This window comes from Protopterus annectens, chromosome 1.part0 (assembly GCF_019279795.1).
Source record: "Protopterus annectens isolate FY-2018-M chromosome 1.part0, PAN1.0, whole genome shotgun sequence".
Classification (NCBI taxonomy): domain Eukaryota; kingdom Metazoa; phylum Chordata; order Ceratodontiformes; family Protopteridae; genus Protopterus; species Protopterus annectens.
The window spans coordinates 1,453,067,748-1,453,094,678 of NC_056725.1; positions in this window are offsets into that span (position 1 = coordinate 1,453,067,748).

A 26,931-nucleotide genomic window follows, 5' to 3' on the forward strand; every position below is an offset into this window, starting at 1 on the left:
ATATATGCCTACAATTTATTTCCTCTTAGACCTAATACATACCATGTATAAACAGTGCCTGGAAAAAATCCTAATTGATAACTGCAAATGTATTTTCTTGCCCAGAATGATAAACAGTCACCCTAATGGATGCCTACCCATCATTCTGGGAGGAAAAAGACATATGTCACTGTGTGCCAAGCACTCACAGGTTATTCTACAGTTTTGTTCATGGCTGGATGCTTCCTGTGCAATCTTCATGTCCTCCCCGTGTTCACGAAGGAAGTCTCTGGGTGCTCAGGTTTCCACCCTGACTCCAAACACCAAGTGGATAAAGGACACTAAATTGTCCATAGGTGTGAGTGCATATACATGTGATATGGAGAAATGGCAACCTACTCTCATTTGCTCCTTTGTCTCGTAAAATCGGTGGGTAGTGGCAGCTGTCAAAAGGTACTAGGAGTCATTGTGATTCACAAAGAGAAATAGAGAGAAATTATTACAGTTACAGGACAAGTGTATCATAAAAGTTGTTCTATTCATTTTAATAGAAGAATATAAAAGCAATCATTTGTTAGTGTTAAGTGATTACTTATAGTCTGTGACATTGATGAATTATGAATTGGATGTGGGCATGAAATTAAAAGAGAAAAAGGCAGGTGAAGATAGACTGAAGTGATATATCTCATATAGTATATATAGCTTTTGTCAGATAGAGGTACAAAGGAGGGAAGCAAATTTTATTAATGATAAGATACAATGATAACTGAAGGCAAAACAAATGTAAAATGACAAAACTTTATCAGACACACAAATATAATTACAGGAGTAATAATGCATGGACATACAGGTGATCATTCATTCACACACTCAACATGCAGACCCTCATATAGACAGACATACATACAAACAAACACACAGACACAGGCACACACACAGACACACACACACACACACAGACACACACACACACACACACACACACACACACACACACACACACACACACACACACACACACACACACACGCGCACACACACACACACACACACACACCAAGCTCAGAGACATCTTGTGTCTTCCCAACACTAAAAAAAAGCCCCAAAAAGTCAAATGACTTACAATACAAGGTAGACTGAAAAATGGTTGCTCATTCCCTGATGTGTGATGACAGAAAAGCCAGCATGGCCTCTAGTGTGTCAATCATGTTGGTGGCAAGCAATGCCCTGCAGCATTCACTCTGCTAAGCAAGATACATAAATGTGACAGCTGTCACTTTAAAGAAGTGGTCTGAAGACAGGAGTGTTGAGTAAATCTCAATGCAAAATACCAAAAACCATCACTGATAAAAAGTTGTGGTCACTATATTAAGACATCTTACAACTGCTCTTCCTCATACCACAGAGGAAAGTATATATATATATATATATATATGTGTGTGTGTGTGTGTGTGTGTGTGTGTGTGTGTGTGTGTCTGTGTGTGTGTGTGTGTGTGTGTCTTGATGCAAAGATGATTCTTGCTCTTCAAAAACAGAATATTCTTTCTCAATTAGCCTTGGTCAGATGAGAACTGCCAAATTCAAAAGTTACTTGAAATAATGCCTCATGTACCATTTACAAGGACATTTAAAAACAGCAAACGTTATGAGTAACCTTAAGGTTTAAAACCAAGTGGATTTTCAATATACTTTCATTGTGAATTTACCCTTGTACATGAATAAAATTCAAACATATTTTACATCTTACAGTGCCTTTCAGACCATCTGTAATAAAAATCTCAGATTTGAAAATGCACTTTCAACTTTGATTTGAGAAATGATAGATCTTGCATTCATGCATTCATGAGCTATTCCAAATCAACAGCTAGTTCATGAGCTTTAAATAAAACTATTGTAAAATTCAATGGTACAAGACATAATTGTTAAATAAAAACATAACTGGCAGCTTTTAGTAGTCTATATTTGGACAGATTGGCAGTCCAAAAGCATAAATTCTTGTTACCTCTTTTGTTCCTCCCAGTTTCAAAGGACACTATAGAGAGAGTGGCAAAATCAGGGTAAGTCACTGACAATTCTGCATGCAGCTACTAAATGTAAATGCTCCGAAAGCCCTAAGTTACTGGCTTGCAATCAAGTGTGATGTCTGCTTTCACATACCCATAATGTGCTCTTTGGCAAGCTTGTGCTCACAACCCTCAGTGCAAGTGCATCTCTTCATGTTCAGTCCTGTGGTAGTACGAAGCTAACACCTGCCCCTCACGATAGATAAGGTAATATCAGCTGCTCACCCTGCAGTAGTGCGAAGCCAACACCTGCCCCTCACAATAGATAAGGTAATATCAACTGTTCACTCCCTTTCCTTTCCCACTTGCTTCTTCCAGCATCTAGGTGGCTCACATCATCTGGGAAACATTCAGGTGCCATTCTTCTGCATCACAAAGCCAGCTAACCAAGGTACATTTGAATAATTATATGTCTGTATATAATCGAGAGGGTGTATGCATTGTGTGTGTGTGTGTGTGTGTGTGTGTGTGTGTGTGTGTGTGTGTGTATAATTTACATGATATATGTGCATAAAAATATACTAACCATGTAGATGGAGTGAACTACATACACACACACACATACACACACACACACTCACACACAGACATGCACACACACACACACACACACACACACACACACACACACACACACACACACACACACACACACACACACACACAGTCATCTTACTCCCTTTCCTGATACATACGTATTTACATACACACATACATACACACACACATATATGTATATATATGTGTGTATGTATATTTTATATATATATATATATATATATATATATATATATATATATATATATATATATATATATATATATATATACACACACACATAGCTATAGCGAGAGAAATCTAGAGGGTGGGGATTGCTGTACAAGTTCATATGAGATGGCATTTGATCAGAACTGAAATGAATACACTTTACTACAGCACAGGATTTGTGCTTGCCCATATCTCCTAAAATTTGAATTGCTAGGTGGTGGCACACACAACATGCACACATTACATGAACATTTGGCTTTGCACATGTCATTATACCTGAACTCACAATCTAAATGCATTTTGCAGTTGAGTTGTGTTGGCATCTTATAGTGAAATTTGCTTTGAAAATTAAGTTAAAAAGTCAAAATTTGGCTCTGGGTGAAAAGGTTACATAATTTCACAGATAAGTCATATCACAAGACCCCCAACTCATTACATCCGAGTGACACCTCCAGGTGGATCTGCAGTTACCTCCTACTGCTTGTTCATATTTGCATTAATAATTCCAAAATCATGCTACATACAAAGTATCAGAATATTTTATCTTGAACTACACATGATAGCAAACACAACTGTATTGATATTTGACCTTTGTCAATGAGTATTTGTTAGAATTGTAAGGTGATAACTTCCTTTTTAAAGGAACAAGCCACACCCACTAGGAGTTAAAGGTATACACTCAAAAGAGTTTTCCTGGAGGGAATGAGTTTGTAAATGAAGTCAGTATAGACAGTAACAGGGAGAATAAGCATCCCATTTATTCCATTTATTATATAAATAGAAAACTCAGCAGTGCTGCACTACATTGTCTGGCTAGAGATAGAGGGAAAAAGAGAAACAGAGTAAGAGAGAGAGAGAATGCCCTGCCATAAAATGGGCCAGCACCATCAAAAAATACTAACTGCTGGGTAGACACTTTACATTAGTGGCTGACTATGCCTCTCTGAAATTGTCTATTTGTAGAAACATTACAACTCCAGTTACCCTAAAGGGCTTTAACATTTCAAATGTAACACATTAAGATCAAACATCATCCAGGCTGAGGTTACATACATGTGGATAGGCCCATTGGGAAATGCTAGAACCAGCGGTTGTACACTGGTGGGGGGGTGTCATGTAGGACTGTGGCTGTGGTGAATGCACTGTTCAATGTGTGCTTATGTCTGCTAGGGTTGCCTTTAACAGAGGGTGTGTTATCAAATAAATGTACAGAGCAAGCAGGCAAAACAAAACTGGACAAGTCTCTGTAACAGTCAACGTGGAACAAGTGCTTCTTAGAGACATATCAGGGAAAATGCCCATGGTGGCAGTAGATTTCCTGTTTTCTACCTCTATACAGCATTATCTGTAGTGTTTACAAAGTTTCATGTAAAGGAAGTGAGCATAGTTGAAAGGAAACAGAGGAGAAGCCTGAGATTGTGGACTTTTGAAGTGGAAAAGATATTCTCACTAGGTGTAAGAATTCTGAAGAGAAAAAGAAATCCCACCATGACCATGTACTGCAAACACATTCAAAAACTGATGGGATTTATTATAACACAGAAGCACAGAGAAAGAAAGAAAGAACGCTGTCAGCTTCAAAAACCTTTGTAGACTACCTACTGACTAGGGCACTGTCTGACTTAGCATATGCTTTCTCCATGGGCTAAAGACATAAGCTATGTTAGATTTTATTTCTTGATGACTATATTATTTCTCAAATGGCTTTAATTTATGTTGGCGGAATGAAGCACACTTTTTGTTAATTTTTATTACAAGTAAAATTATATTTGCTGATGCAACTGAAGCCAACAGTTCATGCATAAAGACTTAACTGATGAGCAATTCCTACTAGATAAGCTACTATATGCACATCTATTTATATGTATCGATATACATTTAAATAGACATGAATGTGTTGATATAAACATCAATCACACGTGCTCTGTGGGAATGAATAATATTTCTAGTCCCCCTTCATTGTGCTTCAGACATGTCCTAGTACTGTTTGTGTGGTTTTGCTTGTAGAATTTTCAAAAACAATTTCAAGAGAATTCAGTAAAGTCTACATGGACTAATTTTCTATGTTGGCATAGTGACATGGAGCTTACACAGAAGTAAACAGCCGTGCGATCTAGTAAACAGAGCAGAGTGGCATGCATGAGTGTGCAGACACGAAGTGTCCATGGCATGTAAATCATCTCATAAGTAGGTGAATTGCATGCAAATGAGGGTGCTGGAGGGATCCAGCAAGCAGATAGGCAGTTGTGCAGACCTCATGTTGGTGTCTGAAGTGTACATGGAAAATGTCCTTGTACAAGAAAGTAAAAATGGAACAGTGGCTATAAAAGCCCATATAAACCATCAGAAATTGCATAATAGGCACAGGTATGTGCAAAACTATGCTCTGTCTGTCCAAAAAACAATGTAATAAAAAATAAGAAGTATCACCCATAAGTTCCATTTCAAACTACAACTCAAACACTATCTTCTTAAGACCCGGTCCTGCCCTTGTCAAGCATCGACCTGATCTCTAACTGATTTCTTCCTAAATTCTACTTTCGATTACTTTAAGTTTTTCTCTCCTTTTATCTGCCTTTCTTTCTTGCTCTTCTTTACAGTATATCTACAATGAGAATAAATATTCCTACTCGGGGATTATCCTGCTGCTATTGTATTGGATTTTTTAAACTTATACATAAATATATCGTTTTTGTTGATTTCATTTTATGTAAATGTTTCTTGCCAATATTACTATTGTAATTTTTAATCTTTGTATTAATTACTGTTTTTTGGCATGTCTGTAATTGCAATTGGAGCTTTTCTCCATGAGTCTCCACTGAAAATGGGCCTTGGGTCAGTTGGACCAATCTGGTTAACAAATGACAATAAATAAATAATAAATAAATAAATAACTTTTTTTAATACCCATATTACGTTTGCGTGACATGCAGCAGCATGTAAACATGCCATTATGCAAACAAAAAATATTAAAAAAGTTTAAAAACCAAAAATAAGATGTGAGAATAATACATTATGAGGCCCTGCATGGACTATGTACAATGGTAAATTTCAGTGGTTGCTAAGGGGGCAAGCCCTGGAATAGTGAAGTATCCAGGTCATGTGCATGGATTTGTATGCAAATAAGCTGGGGTTACTGAAGAGCAAAAATGGACTACTGTGTCCACAGATAAAATCCGTGTAGCCCCAGAACCATGTTAGTGTCCACAGAAGAGCTAACTGACTTCAAAAGGGGGTGCGTCACTATACATTTTAGAGGATTGGAGCTCAGTGACACCCATTTGCTGGGGGGGTGGTGTCCAGTGCTGCTAAATTTTGTTTAGCTGCGGGTCATGGGTTTTAGCTGGTTTGAGATATGCTAAGAGTGCCCATGCATGGGGGTGTATCCAGACTGCTGAGCAGTGTTTATACAAGCGTTAGAGGTTTATGCAGAGCACCGCAGTGCTTAGCAGGGAAGGCAGTAAAAAAAAAATATATATATAAAAGGAAATTGCCTGGGAAAGCTAATCATGCATAAAATACTGATAACCCCTGTTCCACTTGCACTGGGTCATTCAAACTCCTGGCAGGTGGAATGCATCATAGTTATCCAATCACACAGGCTGCATCTGCAGCAGAGCACTATAAAGTATGCATACACCGTATAATCTGATTTTTTTTCCCACGCTCTGCACCATTGAAGTACAGAGTTGGGAATTTTAACTGACAGATTGCTAGGGGCTGCTGTGCTGATGCTGCCACTGACAGTAGGCCTAGACTAAGAAGAAGAAGAGTGTTCTGGCCCAGGGTAACCTTCCAGGAACTACATGAGCTGGAGATTGTGTAGCACTACAGGGTGGACAGAGACATACTACAAGAAATCACCAAGTTCTGTGGCCCTCAACTCAGACCAAGAGCCAACAGAGGGGGAACCCATCCCAGTGGAAACAAAGGTATGTGTAGCCCTTAGAATACTAACTACAAGTACTTTCCAAAGACCATCTGGGGACATGATTAGGTTCTCACAGGCATCTGCATTCAGGGTACTCCACCAGGTCCTGGCTGCCATGCAAACACATGCCAGTGAGCACATTTATTTACCTCCCACCCCTGAGAAGAGGGACAGTAGTATGCTTCTCTTCTACTGTGTAGCACCCTACCCCAAGGTACTGGGTGCCATAGACTGCACTCATGTACACATTAAAGCACCACCTGGTGAGGAGGGTAGAGTCAATGTCAACTGCAAGGGGGTATCATTCCATCAGCTACCAGGTTGTGTGCAATGCCCAGGGCATTATCATGGATGTGTGTGCTGGCAGCCCTGGCAGTTATCATGACTTCCATATCTGGCATGTCTCACAGCTTTACCAGATGTTTTCCAGGGGGACATCCCATATGGCCATCTACTGGAGGAAGCTGCCTATGCTCTGGAACCATGAATGATGACACCCATCAGAAATTCACACACACCTACCGAAGAGTGCTATAATGAGGCACATGCACAAACTAGGAACATCACAGAGCATGTGTTTGGGCTGCTCAAGTCACAGTTCTGGTGTGTAGATATATCTGGTGGAGCCCTGCAGTACTCTCCAACCACATATTGTCATGCTACAGAATATGATCCTGTGGAAATAGCTGCAGCAGGATCATCACAGAGAAGGAGCACACCCCCCCCCACCAATGCCAACATCCCCACAACCACACCCACAAGAATACTTGGAGGAGGAACCCCCTGAGGCTGTCCCTGTAGGCAGACATAGGTGTGCCTAGTATACCCTGGCCTTGGCAAAGAGGAGATGGATAGCACATGCACTGACAACCTATGGTCATAGGTACTGACACCTTATTCCGACTCACACACATAGTAAAAATGTTGCCAGCCACACCACACAACCTGTATTCTTACCATGTATTGGCTGTGTAGTGCATGCATCAGACAGAGTCAGCCCTGAAACACAGGTATCTCAACTGCTGCATTCACAAGATAAGTCACTCTACTTTACAACAAATCTATGGGGTACTAGACAATGGTAGCATAAATATGGACCTGCTGCATGTATGCAATAGAATAGAGTGGGCTACTGGGATACTTTCAGAGAACTAACAGCTATGTTGGACAACAGGTACTCTATCCAATACTGGCTGCCCCATACCACAAGGCAGCAAAACCCAATGCAATATGCAAGGGAAATGCCAAACAGTGGGGTCATAGGACAGATGCACAACTGTCAATGCTAGAGACCCCTACCCCAAACACAGCCATGTTCCCATACAAATGCAGCAACAGCATGTTTGCAAGGATATAGCAGCAGACCATGCAACCCCAGGGCTGTCTCAAACAACCTGTCAGCATGTTCTATTTCTACAATATACAGGGGTCAAAGTGCATGTCTGTCTGCTGTTGATAGCTTGAGGAATTCAACCTCACTTTCTGGAGACTGGTGTGGCTCAGTGGGCTAAGTACATTTAGCATGGTTGATGGTGTTCATGGTTTGAAGCTGGCTGCAATTGCAACATTTGCATGTGAGTTACTCCTATTGTAGGAGTCCAACAGACTGTCAATATGTCACAATTGGTTACTGCAAGAAAGCTGGACAAAGCCAGAGATAATGGAGGAACAGTGGTCCAAACCTACAGACATTATGCATGCTTTGAGTAACCTAGAAGGTGGCTAGTATAACAGCAGGTTGTAACAAGTCAGAGTAGCAGCAGGATGTAAAGGCCATCATGTAACTGTGACAGTGCTTACAACAATTCAGTGGCCACCATTTAGTAGTATATTATCAGAAAAACACAACTGTTTGAAGAGCAGAGTAGACATATGGGGCGGGATGCTGTGCATTCTGCAAAACATATACAGTCAGAGGTGTGAAGACTGTAACCCTGTATGTCATGTTACATAATGTAGCCCAGTCACAGCATACCTACAACCACTTAGAGCAGGAAATCTGGACAAAGCAATGAACAGTAGTGAGACAAAGGCCCAAATATAAGGAAAAGGATTAACTAGTGGCCAGACAAATGTAGAAAGTGCAGAGAATAACAGGTCATGCAGTAGCATGGATTTCCTGATGTGTATCGAGTCATTAAGTCAAATTCTGTCATCAGTTCCTAATATAAGTCTATAATGATTTTCCACTGATGTACCAGAAAATCACAATGCTATGTAAAACATACCATACATATGATCAAAACTCTGTACAGTCTATTACAATCTGTACAGTCGATAGATATGAGTCATATATTGCATTCAGCACATAGCCGGGGAATCCCTTAGAGAAAATATCATGGAGGTGCTGGACTGCTAAATTAGCTGCAGCAGCCAATTGGCTATAGCACACAAAATCCCAGACGAGAGTACAGGTAGGTCTGGCCTAGCACCACCTTGTAAGTACTGACAGTCACACTGGGCATGCTCCTATACATAACTAATTTCATGCCATGTCTGATGCCTCTTATGCCTAAAGAAATGATATGTGAAAATATATCTGTGCATATAGACAACTATGTACACCCTCCACATATATCTATATCAGACAGCTAGATAATGCACACACAGCTAAATATAAACTGACATCCTTGTGATATATATATGTATATATATATATATATATATATATATATATATATATATATATATATATATATATAATATATATTATACATATATATATATATATATATATATATATATATATATATATATATATATATATATACACACATACATGGGTATATGTGTGTGGGGATGCAGAATGCTGGATTTCTCCGCACCTACACACACAACTGCTGACTGATGGTAAAAGACCACAGCTGCTTAATTACATAATCCACCCAACTGCAGAACCCTATGCCTGTGGAATGTCACCCTGTAGACAGACAGTGGTGAGCAGGTGGTGTAATGTGCAATGGCTGCAAAGCAGGACTTGGAGAGACCATATTGTCACTAGCCTATTGTCCACATAGCAAACTGCAATTGGCCAGAAATAGTGATACTGGTAACTGTACACACATAGTAGGGGTATTAACTGGTATCCCACTGCTACAACACTAGATACAACAATAGCATAAAGCTTGTGCATTCTGCAGTCCACACAGACTGTATAAAACAAAGCCTTTTTACATAGCCCACAAGTACTGGGGCTGCAGCCACATGTACACAGGATGTAACTGCTGGTGTGTGCAATTAGTACTGTGAACTATAGTGTGTAATATTAGGTAGGGGTTCAAATCATACATCAGCCACCTGTGTGTGTGTGTGTGTGTGTGTGTGTGTGTGTGTGTGTGTGTGTGTGTGTGTGTGTGTGTGTATGTATGTATGTATGTGTGTATATATATATATATATATATATATATATATATATATATATATATATATATATATATATATTTCCCTCACAGCAGTACAGACCTGCCCATTGGGCCTATGTCTGTGCAATGGTCAATCATTTTATGGCCCTGTGACTAGCATCCTCCTCAGCATTGGCTTCCCTGTCAATACCTGCTGATGTCATCCACCTTAACAGCACTGGCTGACACTATCAAAGCAGAAAATCTCCCATGGTGCATATGATAAGCACTTAGAGCTATAGTGTATACTACTAGGTAGGTAGGGGCTCTAATCTCAATAAGGGCAACTCTGTTAAGTGTTTGTGTGAAAATATCCCGTTGCAACAGTGTGTATATCTGCATACAGTGGTTATACATGTTAAGGACCTGTGCCTATCTGCCCACCGCCACAGTGAAATCCCTTACAAGGCCTGCTGATGTCATCCACCATAACAGCACTGGCTGTCAGTCTCAACTGAAATAAGCTCTGCTGTGCATGTGATAAGTATGTAGAGCTTTTTGTGTATACTACTAGATAGCTAGGGGTTTTAATCTCAATATGTGCAATTCTGCGTGTGTGTAAATATATCCCCTTGCAGCAGTGTGCCTATCTGTGTGCAATGGTTATACATTTTAAGGCCCTGTGCCTACCTGCCCATCTCCCCATTGACCTCTGTTACAAGGCCTGCTGATGTTATCCACCTTAACAGCAATGGCTGTCAATCTCAACACACATACGCTCCATGGCGCATGTGATAATTACTTAGTGCTATAGTATATACTACTAGATAGGTATGGGTTTTGTGTGTGTGTGTGTGTGTGTGTGTGTGTGTGTGTGTGTGTGTGTGTGTGTGTGTGTGTGTGTGTGTGTGTGTGTGTGTGTGTGCGTGTGTGCAAATATATCCCCTTGCAGCACTGTGCCAGTCTTGCCTATCTGTGTGCAATGGTAATACATTTTAAGGCCCTATAACTAGCTGCTGGCCCTAAATAGTGCACATCTACCTAGGCATAAATGCTATCCGCCACCACCTACAGGTACAGAACACCCAGGAGACACATATCAAGGGTAGCATTCCTTGTCACGAGGTATGCATGCAGGATTACACTGTGCAACCCCATTGTCCCTGTCACACTGTTCTACACATGCACACATAGATAACCATGCACATATACAGCCATACCTTGCTGATGTCATCTTTCTGCTGTGCTGTCATGCCATCCTGAGCTGCTGCATTGACACCACTTCTCCACAGCTTAGCCACTCAGATCCTTGGAACAGAAACATACACCATTCTGAGAGACACCTGTCATTCTGCAACACTACTGCCAATTTAACATCATGCAACAAAGGTACTAACACTTTGATGTGTACTCATGACACATGCCAACATACAGCACCTATCATAGCATAACACTACCACACTACAAATCATCACGGAATGTAATATAGTCAGCCCATGCATCAGTCACATATTTGCATGTCCCTGCATTAATGGCATGAATGGCAGGGATGTGGCACAGGTATCATTACATGCACAGGGTGTGAGGGTGCCAAAGGCCTAGGCTCTGCCAAACATTTTCCATCGTGTGTGTGAGTCAAGAAGGGGTGCTGGTCAACTTGGCTATAGAGAGGTGCAGTGTGTGTCTGTTGGTGACCTGCATGTGACAGTGATGTTTGAGTGTGTACATGTACGCAGTCAAGTCAGGTGGTAGCCCTACACATGGGTATGTTGGACAGCTTTGTTCCATACATGGCATAATAGACAGTTCACCATCTCTGGCCATGAACATGGGAACTGGCTCTGCCAGGAGTGATAGTAGCACCGCCACGCTCAGGGTCAGATACGGTGCTAGTCGCTGATTGTGACTGGTGTCTGCAGGGCCTGTATCCCTCATTGGACCACCTAGGACCATGCGCCCATGGCCTGCCATGGCATGGTGTATGAAGCACCTTCCCTTCTCTAGTGCTGGAGGTACTGCCACTACAGGAACATAAATGTGTACATCCACGTTGACTGTCAGTGGATGTCATTGCTGATCTATGACCATGTGTCCAACGCCCTACTTCCACCAGATGTTCCAGCACTGACAATGTGTGGTCAAGGACTGACAATGTCTCACCCCGCTGTCTGTTCATTACATCAGTGAAACAACCCATGGCATCACCAATGTGGTGAGGGAGTCACGGATGCCAGACTGTGCTGCATCCATGATTCAGTGTATCCATCTGGTGTTGCATTCAGCATGTGCCTGTGCCCCCACGATGGACCAAAACATTCATCGAGTGACCCGTGATGTGACACCTGTGACAGATGGTGGATGGGTGGCAGTCCTCCTTCAAGTACCCCTGCTAATCTGCCTGTGTGGGACCTTACCAGATCTCTGGCTATGGCTAGTGTCTACACTCACTAATGCCATTATTGCCACACTTTCCTGTTTGATTCTGCCACACTCTGACTGTCCGATATCTGTGGCCACAGGAGACTGGATATGTGTGGGCATACTGACTGTGTGTGAGGTCATTGGGGGCAGAAGTGGCATGTCAACCCATGGGACACATTCAGCCCCTACCAACCCCACCTGTGCCTTACTATGGCCACTGTCATCATCAGAGACTGACATCAGGTTGTAAGGGGGACAAACTCCAACCCCAAGGTCATGTGTGAGGAGGAAGACAAAATAAGTACATTACTACCTACACTATTATGCATGGTGATCCACACACACACATACAGGTGAGGATCCACAACTGCATTACACATACCACATCTTATTTCTGATCCCATGCACAACACACAAGCAGATTATAACATGCACAGATAAGACAGGCCTTTTATAAAATGCACTGCAGCTACATCCAGGTCATGTTGGCACTACTATACACCTGTAAGATAAGCAATATGTCAGTGTATGTGATAGACCGACACCTAAAACACAGTCACCCATCTTGAGCATACTATTGCCCCCTGCATAGCAGACTGCATACAGCTTCTCAAAAATAAGTGCAGTTGTGTTACTGTTCCTACACATACACAACTGTGATTACTGATTCAATGCACTTCATTTAACCCCTCCGAAACTGAACATACAAGTATTGTACTCTGGCTAATCATATCAGTTGTGTCTATAGCAAAATGGCAGCCCTTAACACTCTTAGGGTACATATAATCCATAAAACAATAGTATCACACTCACTGGGTACAGGACCTTGGACTCTGTCCACACCTGACATATCTAGGGAAATGTGAGGGAGCAGTATTCTCAGCAATACCAAATGTGGCATTGTTACAGGATAGTATGTACAGTAGGTAATGTGATACTGCCTACATTGCTGATATTCTGAGGATGTCTGCACAACTGTGCTTTAAAACCAAACCTCCCCACCAGTGCAGATAAACCTGGCACCCATGTACTGGTATGCTGAGGCTACTACAATGACTGATACAGTAATACAGTGATGAACACAGCAAGCTTACCTGGATGCTCCTCTGCTGTGTATGCTGTGGTACCCACTTCCATGATGCATGTGATGATGGATGCTTGGGAGCTGGTGGTTGATACCAGGTTTGCCAGGAATTCCTCTGTGGCAGAGAGTGTTTTTTCTGCAGCAGGTCTTGGTGGCAGCACGGTCTCTGACCACAGCGGCAACCCTGTGCCATGCAGCACTGACCATATCTGTTGACGGGTGTTGGACCTGCTCGTAGGTTCTGTCCTATAGCCCTACTTGGTTGACTACTGTGATGAGGTCAGCCCACAGTGCTGCACATTGTTCATGATGCTGGTAACTTCTGGAAAGTAGAATGTTATGATGCAGTCTAAGGCGATACAGGATAACATTATTTTCAGTAGCTGAAAACAGCGGGTGCCTCTGTCTAGACATTCTTTCTGAAAGACAAGAAGAGGGGAACACATCACAGGACCATATACATCGCTATTTACTATGTACAGACCCTGCACATCCACAGTGGCCTCCACTATCCACTGCTAGGCCCCTCCAGGTTGGCAAGTCTGCCCTCAATCCGGTGCAGGCATTGCTAATACTCATGATGAACTATCCTGTGCACCATCACTGCTAGCTGATCATGGGTGACAACCCCTCTACCCATGCTCCCAGGTTGGGGACAGGTCCTGTCCCCTGAGGCAGTTCCACCCATGGGTGGTACAGTGCCAGTGGTGGGGCCTCCAGCCTCCCACTGGCTTGGGTCCCAGAGGTGCTAGGACCAGATGCCATGGCAGGCTGAGGTAGGGTAGGCAGATTGTCAGGAACTGGCCTACCCAGTTGAGCTGTGGTGTGGAGGTGTTTCAATGTATATTGGTTAATAATGAACAAACCATTTAGTTAGTTATAACAGCATTCCAAAACATTGCAGATAACCCAGTAACATAACATTGCATAGCATATGGAACACAACTTAAGTGAGATAACAGTCAGTATAGTAACAGCATGCCAGTAACAGTTATGGCATAAGGCCAACAATATAGGTAATTCAACAAGGTATGTTAGCATGCAACCATTGTAATATATAAAATAATAAAACCACAAGGCCCAACATAATGTTTAGGGAACAACATATGTTAATAGTAAACCATAACCAATGTATAACAATAATAAATTATGATGAAGATAAGGGGCTGGGGGAGAGAGAAATACAATCCATTAATACCAGTATAGGCTATATAGTTTGCAGCAGTACTGTAATATACTCTACTGGTCTGCTCTTCCTTTGTGTATAACAGTCCCCTGTAGCTGCTGTAGCATGTACATACGTCTCAAGTTATCTGCATGGGACAGTATGGGCCAAGCAATAACCCCTACAGGTACACAACTACAGAAGACTATTACATGTCAGCTGGACCTATATAACTACCAAGGTGTACCGGTGGACTGATGTAGTGTGACTGTGCTATTGACATAATCATGTTGTTGATAGATCTGTGACAGAGGGATTAGGCAACATCGATTACAGTCTGTGACAGCATGACACTTGAGAGATATGTATTGTGCACAATACAGAGAGTATACAACTATCATGCTGTTATTTCCAGGCACAGGGTTAGACCATCAGCAAACATTCACAGACACACCAGGCATACAGCCATACCAAGAGTACACATTTTATTTAATATATTAACTTTTATTACTATTGTACTTGTTACCTTTATTTTATGACGTCTTATCACATTCCTGATCAATGCTGTTAACAGTCTGTTACATGTGAACACACAAATTATTAACCCATAATAAGGGCTACTGCACCCATTTACCTGTAATTCCTGTGGGGAGAACATCTGTTAACAATGCATAACTGATTCAGTAATATTTACTAGTACCTGTCACTGGATTCCAACCTTGGTCTGTGTACATTAAATACAGCATTTAACAAACTGAGCTACTGCTGACTATTGACTGACTAATATTCATCTAGAGCTCACCTGGAAACAACATTTGACCTGGTATTAGTAATTCTGTTTTATACAAGACTGCAGTGACACTTGAACACACATGCATGAGATTTATGCATGACAGAGATACTAGGTAAACTGTACATTAATACATAGAATGCAGGTGTACGCAATAAACTCTTAGTGGGTGGAAATATCTGTGACATGTACAAACTATATTGGAGTATTGGGTTTGCTACCTGACCCATAAATAGTTTCAGACAGTATATTTGCAGTCTACAGCTATTACAGTTTCATACTTGCTTGCAGCACCATACCTCAGAGTAGGAATGCATATAGCTGAAATGCAATGGTTAACACAAGAAAATCATGTTATATACAATCTACCTTGGGTGTTCCTGGTATTGCTTCAGATGTTACTGCAGAACAAATGTCATTATGCATATATTGTGTAGTACAGCTCTAAATCTGCTGTTAAGCATAGCACTCTTCCTTAGCTTACCTTGAGTCACTCAGTGGTATTCTTTGTGTTTGTATTTCAGAGCAGATGTCATACTTGATTTCATGAACAACAGCCCTACTTACATATTGCACAACACAGCTTTATTAGGGGTGCCTTCATGCAGTGTTTGGTATATTTTTAAGTCTTTATTGCACAACAGTTTATATAATGCAGGTGTTGCAATACAGCTGTAATTCCACAATTATTGCAGTAGAAACTTTATTTCATTAACATTATCAGGTTTCATGCTTTAATCTTTATTGCACTATACTTGGCAGTAGTCAGTTATTGCAGTACAGGCCTACATCCACATTCATTGCAATATGCAAATCTGTACTCTGTGTACCTACTGGCAGTTAATGAATTACTCTAGCTTGTGTATTTGACTACAGATTGCAAATTAATCTGTACTCATCACACTCACGGTGCAACCTGGCCAGGCACTCTGCATTGGCCTCTAGGTTGCGACCTCTCTCCTCTGGAGTTGTAGGGAGAGAAGCACAGCATCATGCATAACTGTCTATCGCATATTCAAATTAGATGCTGGTTATACAAAACTAACAGTACTTACAAACATGTGAGGGCATTCCCATCCCAAGCATACTGGACCCAGGTGTTTGAAAGTCTCCTATTCCACTATACTTGATTGTCATAAGGGTGACAGACCTGCTCATCTATGCAGGGGATGCCTGTTGCACTGGTGAGCTCATGTTCCAGCCAGTCCCAGGCCTCTGACTTGTACTCTGATCCCTGGAACTGGCCCTGCAGTAGCTGTTGTACATGGTCTTTCATGAGTAGTCCAACCATAACCCTGGACTCCAGAGTGCCCCACCGCTGTGCCCGGAAGTGCACACCCTCTCCAACACCTGCCATAGTTCCTACACAGTTCAAACTCTAACAGAATATGCTGTATTCCCACCTAGTGAGCTTAATATAACCTGTTTTCCCATCCATACACACCATTGGGCCATTTTTTAAAACTGCAGCACATCACTTAGTACCACACAAACCAGGTTAGATTAGCTGAGCACTGCTTAAACTGGCAATGCTTAGCAGTGTGCAAACCAGCTAAGAGCAGCCAAGCAGTGCTTAAACAGAGATTGTTTTAACAGTGTTTATCTTGGCTTAGCAGGACTTAGCAGAGCTTACCTGAGCGCAGCACATCATGATTTAAAAATAATTGGCATAATTTATATTTGGAAAATAATTGCTTAATTTCTCTTTCCTGTACTCAAATCCCCACCTACTGCACATAAGGCTGTGACTCTAATCACTTGGCTACATGGATATGGGGAGTGCTGCTATACTTTTGCATATACCTGTGAGCCAAGTTAAGCACCGCTAAGTACCACTCCATGCAAACCTGCTAAGCTATGCTTAAAGTTGACTTTTGAATCCTAAATTAAATGCATCCAGTTTCTATTTTTAGACGTCTGGTGCATGTCAGTTGCTGCACGCCACACCGTGCCATGCAAACTTTAAAGTAAAAAAATTATTACATTGCATTTATTGCTATCAGGCACTTGGACAGTGCAGGGGGTGTGTTACTCATCTATGGACACAGTTAGTGACACACTCCCTACACTGATTCAAAACTACCTCCCCCAGCTCTGCCTCACCAACGGGCCTTAATTAATATGCATGGTGTGCTACTGAGGGGAATCTGCATACACGGACATGGTACCTTCTGTGTAGGCTCTACACTATGTCTACATAGATTTTCTTAAATCTGGGGGTTTGTTTAATTATCACAAAATGTGAGTGGTTGTATTTGAGTGTTTGCGCTCATGTGTATGCGTGCATGTGTGTGTGCGTGCGTGTTTGTATTTGAATGAGAGGTTTATGTTAAAGTTTTCTTCTGTTTTCATTCTGATATCTTTTTTCACTGCAGTATTTTCTATAGTAGAAGGAAGTCTGGAAGTCTCTGGACTACTAAGGTAGAACTATGTATTCCTCTGCTATGTAACAGTATACTTCATGCGCCATGATTTATCTGATGTTCTTTGGGAAATTTCCAATTCTTTTTTTTTTTTTTTACTCTGTAAAATTTTCCTATCAGGAGGTAGCCTCCGAGTCACACACAATTGTTATGTATTTACTAGCAGTAAGAAACAATACTTGATGTGCAGAGCTTCTTACTGAATATGAAACGAAGAGCTATAGTTGTGACATGGATATTTCATTACATTTCTAAGTACATTAAATACAAATTCTCACTTCAGTCACTAATTATATATTTTTATCCCCCAGAAAATTACCTAATATGTTTTAAAAAAATGTAACAATTAATGACAGGAGACTCCATTGTACGACAGACTGATGCCCTACCCACCTAGCTGGACAAGGGGAAAACAAGGGTTAATTGCCTATCTGAAGCCAGAATCTACAAAATTAGTCATGCACTCAAGTCATTAAACCACAAGTAGCAGTACGATTCAATTATAATCCATACTGGTGTGAATGACCTGAGATGTACCTACTTAGACTATATAAGGAGGGACATTTTATATCTCTCAGACTATGGTTCTCTGGCTGTTAAGTGCCTAGCATTGAGCAGCATTCCACCTTCACCAAGGATGATGCCACAATGTGAACAAAAGAGGATTACTTTAATAATTGGCGTAGTTTCTGCTGTCATTCTAAGGGGGGAACTATATTTGTAAGCATGGGAGGCCATGGTCAACAAACCATATTGCTTTACCAAGGATATCCTACACTTGCCCCCTATAGGCTTCCAGATATTGACTTTATCCACCTGCCTAGCACCCTTTTTAGACAATTCCAAATTGACAAACCTTCCAACATAACAAAGGCAACCCAAGGAAACCTTATGGTGTTTCTGTTCAGTGCCAGGAACTTAATCAAGAAGCAACACTCCCTTCAAGTTCTTCTCAACCTGGAAAATGTAGACATCTGAGCAGTCACTGAGACATGGTTTAAAGCCACAGAAAGTACCTTGGCAATGCAAGGTTTCAGTGCCCTCCAAACATTTAGACCAGCAACTCCACAGCATGGATTAAAGGTGGCAAAATCTTGATCTACATCAGCAACAAACATACCTTTAGTTTGTTTAAACATGAACATGAGTTAGAGTTTCTCCATGTGCTAATTACTACAGACAAAATCCTATACCATATCTTAACAAGCTATATGTGCCCTATGAAGCTTAGACCTACTGGAGTCACTCATCACTAAACCAAACACCTTACTCATGGAGGACTTTAACAAACTCAACTTTACAAACACAGAAATTTCTAGACTCTGTAAACACCATTGACCAGCTAGTGGATACTTCAACCACAGGTTCTAACATAGTGGACTGGGTAATCACAAGTATGTGAGAATGCTGCATCCCCACCCCCATTACATCCTTGCTGGTAATGTCTCCTTTGAAATAAAAATCAGTATGGCAGCACAAATAAACCCTGTACCAGTTAGGAACTATTTCAAAGCAAACAACCTTTTATTAAGAGATAATCTGTCAAAATTCAAGGCCCATCCAAACCCATACAACACAGGAACCTATGCAGAACTGTTCAACTAAACTCTGTGCATCCAAATCAATGGCTGCATAGAGATTGTTGTAACTAACAAAAGTAAGCCCTAAACTAACTCTTAAAATAAACCACCCTCATAGAATCCTAAATTAAACAGGTTATAAAGCAAAAAAGAAAAAAAAATAATGCATTAAATTAGGAAGTATAACTCCCATAAACATAACAACTTGCTCATCAAACTAAACAGATAACTAAGAGGAGTTATCAAGACCAAGAAAGCTAATTTCAAGGTCAAGACAGCCTCACAGGCAAAAGACATCAAGGCCTTCTACAGTTATGTCAGAAACTTTAAAGGCAGCATATAGCAGTGTACCAAACTGGTAGTGTATGTAACCAGATTCACTGAGCCAAGTGATATAGTGAAACTTCTGGCTGACAAATTAAATTCCAACTTTACCCCCCCTACTCACCCCAACCCCTCAGGAAATACCTTCCAACATAACCCCACCAACTATAAATACAGAGCAGGTCCTGGCAGTGTACACTAAGGAAAAGAACACAGCTTCAAAGGGATCCATTAATGTGTATTTATTTATTTATTGTCATTTGTTAACCGGGTTGGTCCAGCTGAGCCAGATGGCTCATTTTCAGTGGAGACCTGAGAAGAAAAGCTCCAGGTGAAATTAAAGATATTCAAAAAGAAATTGCATTACAATAAGAATAATTATATAACATGAAGATACCAGATTGCTCCCACTGTACTTACAACATTCAAAATTGAAATTACATCACAATGAGAGTTTATACAGCATAGATGTTAATGCAAATAAGGTTTTAGTACAAGTTTTTGTATAATGTAAATACATATGTATAGTAGCAACATTATGGATCCCAGAATACCTCCTAAATAGCCTAAAACATAATCACTCAAGGTGTATATCACAATATCAAAAGCTGAAAAGTTCGAAGCTCAAAAATTTTGAACTTGCAACCTCAAAAATGGAAAACATTGAAACGTAAAGCGGAGATTGCCATAAAGTGCGAGAAGAGAAGATTTCCCTTTACTGCACTGTAGTGTGATCTCAGACTTGTTATATTTAAGTAGCGGGGTGTGGGGGATGCAGGGTGGCTTGCCCCCTGCATAGAGCATTGTTTCTGTTATTTTGGGTGTTTAGTGGTTTTCTTTTCATGTTCAGTGTCAGATTTTGAAGTTGCAAGTTTGAAGTATTGTGCTTTGATATTGTCAACTTTCGATAATCTAATATAAACCCATCTATCAGGAACACTGGCGTCACTATTTAACTATAGCCTCAGAACAGGCTTTGCACCATGAGAATGGAGGACTGCAATAGTCATTCCTTTTCATAAGGATGGATCATTGACAGACCCCAGAAACTACAGACATATTAGTGTTACTTGTCCCATATGTAAAGACATGTTATGAATTATCATGGAAATCATGAACTGAGACATAGGAAACCTTCAGACACCAGGCCCAATCCAGTTTGCTTTTGTCAAGAAAAGATCACGCCTACTAAACCTGGTAGACTTTTATTGAGAAGGCCACCAAGGCAATAGATGAGTGTAAAGTCATGCATAGCACCTGACTAAGGCATTTGACACAATACTCCAATCAGGCATTGTAAATAAACCTAATGAACTGGACATAAAACCCTATATAACAGGTGGGGTAGCCAGCTGGCCAGCTCACCATTAGAAACCAGGAAGTTAGGGTTGGTGATAACTAATCCAGAAAGAGACAAGTAACCAATGGAGTCCCTCATGGGTCTGTGCTGGACCTGCTCCATTTTGGCATATACTTCTCAAATGTCAATGCCAATGCCAAAGGCCTCTGGCTGACTATGTTTGCAGATGATTGCAAGTTAGGAGCAGCTATAGAATTCAGCCAAGACACTAACATCTTACAGGAGGGTCTACCACAGACAAATGACTGGTCCCAAAGCCACGGCTTAAAACTCAATGCCAAGAAATGCATAATAGTACCATTTGGGAAGCTGGCCACCCCAGGAAACTATGTAATTGACAAAACACCCCCTAAGAATTGACGCAGTAATCATGGATTTGGGTACTCATGTATATAGTAACCTAGCCTTCGAACAACATGTGTCCAAGGTAGTAAGGAAATTACTCAATGTAGCTCAAATTAGAAGTAAGGGCATGCCATCTAAATCCAGGGAGGTCATTGTGCCACTGTGTTTTGGCCCTCATCAGTGCCATCTTTGTGTATAATGTCCCCTTTGGTATGTATCTGACTAGACACATGCAGCAACTGGAATTTCTATAAAGGTTCTTACAAAAATATTATGGGGCATAAACACAATGTCCTATGCAGATCACCTCAAAGTTCTGTCTCAGTACTCTGTTTTCCACTACTTAGAGACAACCTATGCCTGGCACACAAGGCATCCTTGAATCTAGTTGTGATGAATCCTTTGCATATCCACAAAATGAACAGTAATGGAACTACTAAGTCTAAGGACCTAAATTTTGCTTGTGACATTAATAGGATATGTTGGAGAGACAGATGTATATTCTCATTCTCTGAAATAGTCACCCCATACATGTGAAACAGGGTACCTCCCTAGCATTATTTAAGCATAACCTTGACCACTGGAAAGGAAATCAGTAATTCACCCCCAGTTCTTGTGCCCATGTCTCTGCTGGGCAGAAGCAGTCAGTAAATTATGTCCCAACTAACATACACCTCCTTATATAAATGTCATATATAAAACAACTGCGGGACACTTTTGGGTTGCATAACTAGGCTTATCTGAGTCTCTTAGCCTAGTATACACCTATGAACCTATGAAATATAGCATAAATCCCCAGGATTTAGCAAAGTTCCATGCAAGGTTAGCTTATTCTTGCACAGAAGGGACTGTTCCCATGCAGCACGGAAGCGCCATACATATTCATGAAGGCATGCTGCCGTGCTGTAATACGGACATGGTTTTGTGTACAAGCACAGGAGGTGTGTCTGAGAGCAGTGCTCTCACAATACACATGGCCCTGCACTCCATAATTGCCATAAGGCCATGTAAAAGTAGCAAGAGTGTCCGCAAACACCATTACCTCTCAACCTCACAAGAAATCTGGACTAAGCCATAACAAATAGGGACAAATGTGAGATATTGCTCTCACAATCTTATAAAGTCGATAGAATGACAGGCTTCACATTAACGTGAATTTCCCAAAGGATACAAAGTGTAAAACTCAAATGTCTGTCATTATTTACTAACTGCAGTCTTTAATGCTTTGCCGCTAATCTGCCAGAAAGCCACAATCGTATGACAAATGGACCAAAAATATAAGGAAAAAATCTGGATATTCTGTGAATATCTGTACAGTTGACAGGTATGGCAGACATTGTTATTGCCCATGGAGCATACCTCTCAAATGCAAAGCCTGTCATGTCAACACTATTAGAAAAGCACAGCCACCCACAGATAATGTTGCAGAAAGCAATGTGCATACCCCTACATTACAAAAATAAAACACAACAGTTTAATTTTTTTTCACTCCAAAATAAAGTTTAAGCATAGCTGAGTAGGCGTGCACATCACACAGCTCTGCTCAGCCTAGCTTACACATCATAAGGAGCTAAATAGGAATATACTTCAAAATGTAGCAATGCGGAAATAGAAATGTGGTTAGAGCATTTAGTTTGCAAATAGTTGTTCCTGGCTCGATCCCCACTGAAACCCATTACCATTTTATATGTGAAAGCAGTATATAATTTATTTTTTTAATAATTAGGTAGTAAATAACATATTTTTTAACCAGAGTAGTGTAGTAGGACCAGATGTGAGGTGTCAGTGTAATAAAGTTTTGAAACCCCCATATAAACACAAGTGCCCCATACAGTATAGTCACACAAGAATAAATGTAATGAAAACACACAGTGGGATGTCAGGGAAGGTAAACAAAATTAAAATATGTCAGGAATGATGACTCACTCACATACAACTGATAGTCTATAAAATAAAATATAATCAATTCTAAGCATTGCACACCTATGCTTACCAGGTGTAAGCATGGCTTAAATATGAATGGTAAGCAATGAGCAACCCAGCTAAGCAGATTTGCCCATCAGTAAGCAGTGCTGAACCTGCCCCTTTAAGCACTGCCAACCTTAGCTAAGCAGTTGTGTCCATAGCTTAGCTTAGCTCAGCATATTTTAAACAGTCCAGTCATGGCAAAGGGTGGAGTATTGGCCATATTTAAACCTCACAGGTGGGAATACAGCTCACAGCTGGTTGTAGCTTCCCACTGTAGGCAGTATGGTAGGTGTTGGAGATGGCATGTGCTTTTGGGTGCAAGCACTGGGGCATACAGGAGTCCAAGGTCATGGTAGGACTACTTGTTAAAAACCATGATGTGAGACTGCTGCAGGACCAGTACCAGGGCTCCCAATAGAAACTGGAGGCCTGGGAAAGTCTCTAGCATGATCTCACCAGTGCCACTGACATACCTCAGACCAGTGGGCAGGTCCGGCACCACTATGCTGACTTGAAGTGGAGGAAGAGGGAGCTCTTAGCATGGCAGAGGGGTGATGTCCCTGGCATGACTCAATATTCATATCAATAACTGTTTACCAAAGTCCAGCCTGTGTATGTGATGGATAGGTATGCATAAATGTTTCTCTATCTTCTTTACAGCTTCAGCTAAGTGGTCTGCATACCAGGAAGCCCATGCAAGCAGGTTGCAAAGGCTGCATTGCGAGGCTGGTGAGTAACAATCTAGCTTATAGTATTCATACCAAATAAATATAAAGGAGTAGAATGTCACCTCGCATTATTAAAATGGGTATGGTTTGTACTGAATAAACCAGACAGTATTACAGTAATAGTCTCATATAGGTTATATATAAATAAAACTAACTGCCTGTCAATAAAATTCAAAACCCTGTACTGGTTGTGTTCACTCTGGTATGGTATGAATTGAAATGTGTAGAGGTTATGCATAGCAACTATTGCTCTGAAAGCATTAAACGATCAAGTCTCATCTGACAAAGTTAGTGCCTCTGTAAGACACTAGATTAACAGATATGAAATTTTTCATGCACCAAGATCTGATATCTGAATAATAATGTTGTGTTAACCACTGTTTTCCACACTGTGCTAAATTAAAAGGTATGTATAGGAATGTATGTATAAGAATTTTGTAATTACAAAGTCAGATTGTACAACAAAGAGAGAATGAGAAAGATATAATTGAAGGAAAAGACAGCAGTTATTCAATAGCTTATGATGAAACACAAACTTGTATTTTAAGCAGAAACAGCCATGGGTCGAATCCTGGGAGTGGAAGTAAGCTGTATGCATAATTTCAACTTGGATTTTGTGAATATGTGTAGAAACAGTCAGGTAGTATCAACATACATTCCCTCCACAGGTCTTCCAGGTAAGAGAAGGTATAAAGAAGCTATAAGAAGGCTGAAGTTATAATGGGTCCAACACCCACAGTCTAGCCCAGGGCTGCAAATGACAGCAAGATAAGAACATACACCAAGTGTCTCCCCCAAGAAATGTTCAAAAGTGTCATGCTGTCAAACTACTGGTCCCTACTACCAACAACCAGGGTGACTGATAAAAATCAAGGCAGAGTATGGCAGTAGCACACACACACACACACACACACACACACACACACACACACACACACACACACACACACACATACACACCCAGTATGAGTGCAGATATGTAACCCTGACTACGTGAGTATGGGTAGACACAATCAGGTAGTGTTAACAAACATTTCCCTCCACAGGTCTTCCAGGTAAGAGAAGGTATAACGTAGCTATAAGAAGGCTGCAATTATACACTGTGTACAAACATACCACTGCCCAACCCAAGGCCATAGGCTGTTGTAATAATACCTGTAGAGTAATGATTAGAGCAATGATCATTAAAGCTGTGATCACTGCAAGAATCTACATTTGTTAATTGACATCTCTCTCTCTCTCCCCCACCTTATCTTCACCAATAATCTAAACACATAAATGAATGGGTATGTTTTCCAGCAAACCTACAATTGGGACATGTGTCCTATTGTTCTACAAATGTTGAAATGTATTCTAATTAATGTTCCCTGTTCAAATACTATCATTGGTGGCCTTTTGCTATCAATGTAACCTGCATGCCAGTGTAATGCCCACTGTGGTTCCATATATGCTTGTGTTTTGTTTGCTATGCAAATGTTCCAACCCTGTTGTTTTGGGTTAATGGGAATACTCATGCATGCTGTTATAACTAATCCTGGAATGTGTTTACCATTAATAACCAACATATATTTTAAAACTGCATCACCATAACATGTCTGGGAAGGCCGATCCTAGTGGATCTGCCTCTCCCGCCTAATCTGGCAATGGCACCGGGCCCCAGCACAACTGGGACCTACTCCGGGACCTCCTCATCCACTGGTCCTGCACCACCTTCAGGTAGATCTGCCTCAGGGGATGGGGTTCGTCCCCCCTGGGTGGGGACAAGGACAGGATCCTGTCACTGGAAGCCAGTTCCAGATTCTGGTGTGTAGTGAGCTCCGCAAGGAATTGGGAGATCTGCTACCCCAGCTTGAGGGCTGCATGGCACATTTAGAGGGTCAGCCTGCCCCTCCTGCTCAGCCCCCAGCACAGCCACCTTAGTAGTAGTGCTGACTGCCAAAGGGTAGGGCCTCAGTCCCAATGTATCCATTTGGGGACACGTGGGCTTCCAATTACCAAATATCCTTTCCCGTCCAAGGTGTTTACTCCCATGTGTCATATACCACCCCTGTATGCTGTCTTGTCTGTCTTGTCTTTCTTCATACCCAACCTACCTCCCCAAATATACCTACTATCCTTCCCCAAGATCCCATCCTCACCTTAAACAAAAAGGGCAATCTGTTCCCAAAAAACAATGTTGCTCCATACATAGCTGTCCATTTTGCACACGTGTCCACTGTACACATGTAATTTGTTCTATTTGGCTTCACAACACATTATTGTTGTCCTCACCCCTCTGTCAGGGGTTTGAGTGTCCATATTTACCACCAAATTCAGGATATATGCACAGCTGTTGCTGTAGAAGAAATGGACAGCTATGGACCTTCCCTACACTCACCCTGAACATCCCTAGCTATCTTTCATATTTTTTCCCTCTTAGTGCCCCCTTTTTCACCACTGACCTATCACTCCTTTTTTATTTTCTTTTAATGAAATAAGCACAGGGATAAGTGAGAGTAAGCTTCACAGATTAAGCACTTTTTACAGGTAACTGTGTATAAGCATGGTTAACCGAAAGTTAGCATTGCTTACTGCTGCGAAAACCTGCTTACAATTGCTTAAAAGTCCCTTAATCACTCTGTATCCATTAGCCCTTGTTCTGCCCAGCAACAAAATAGTCAC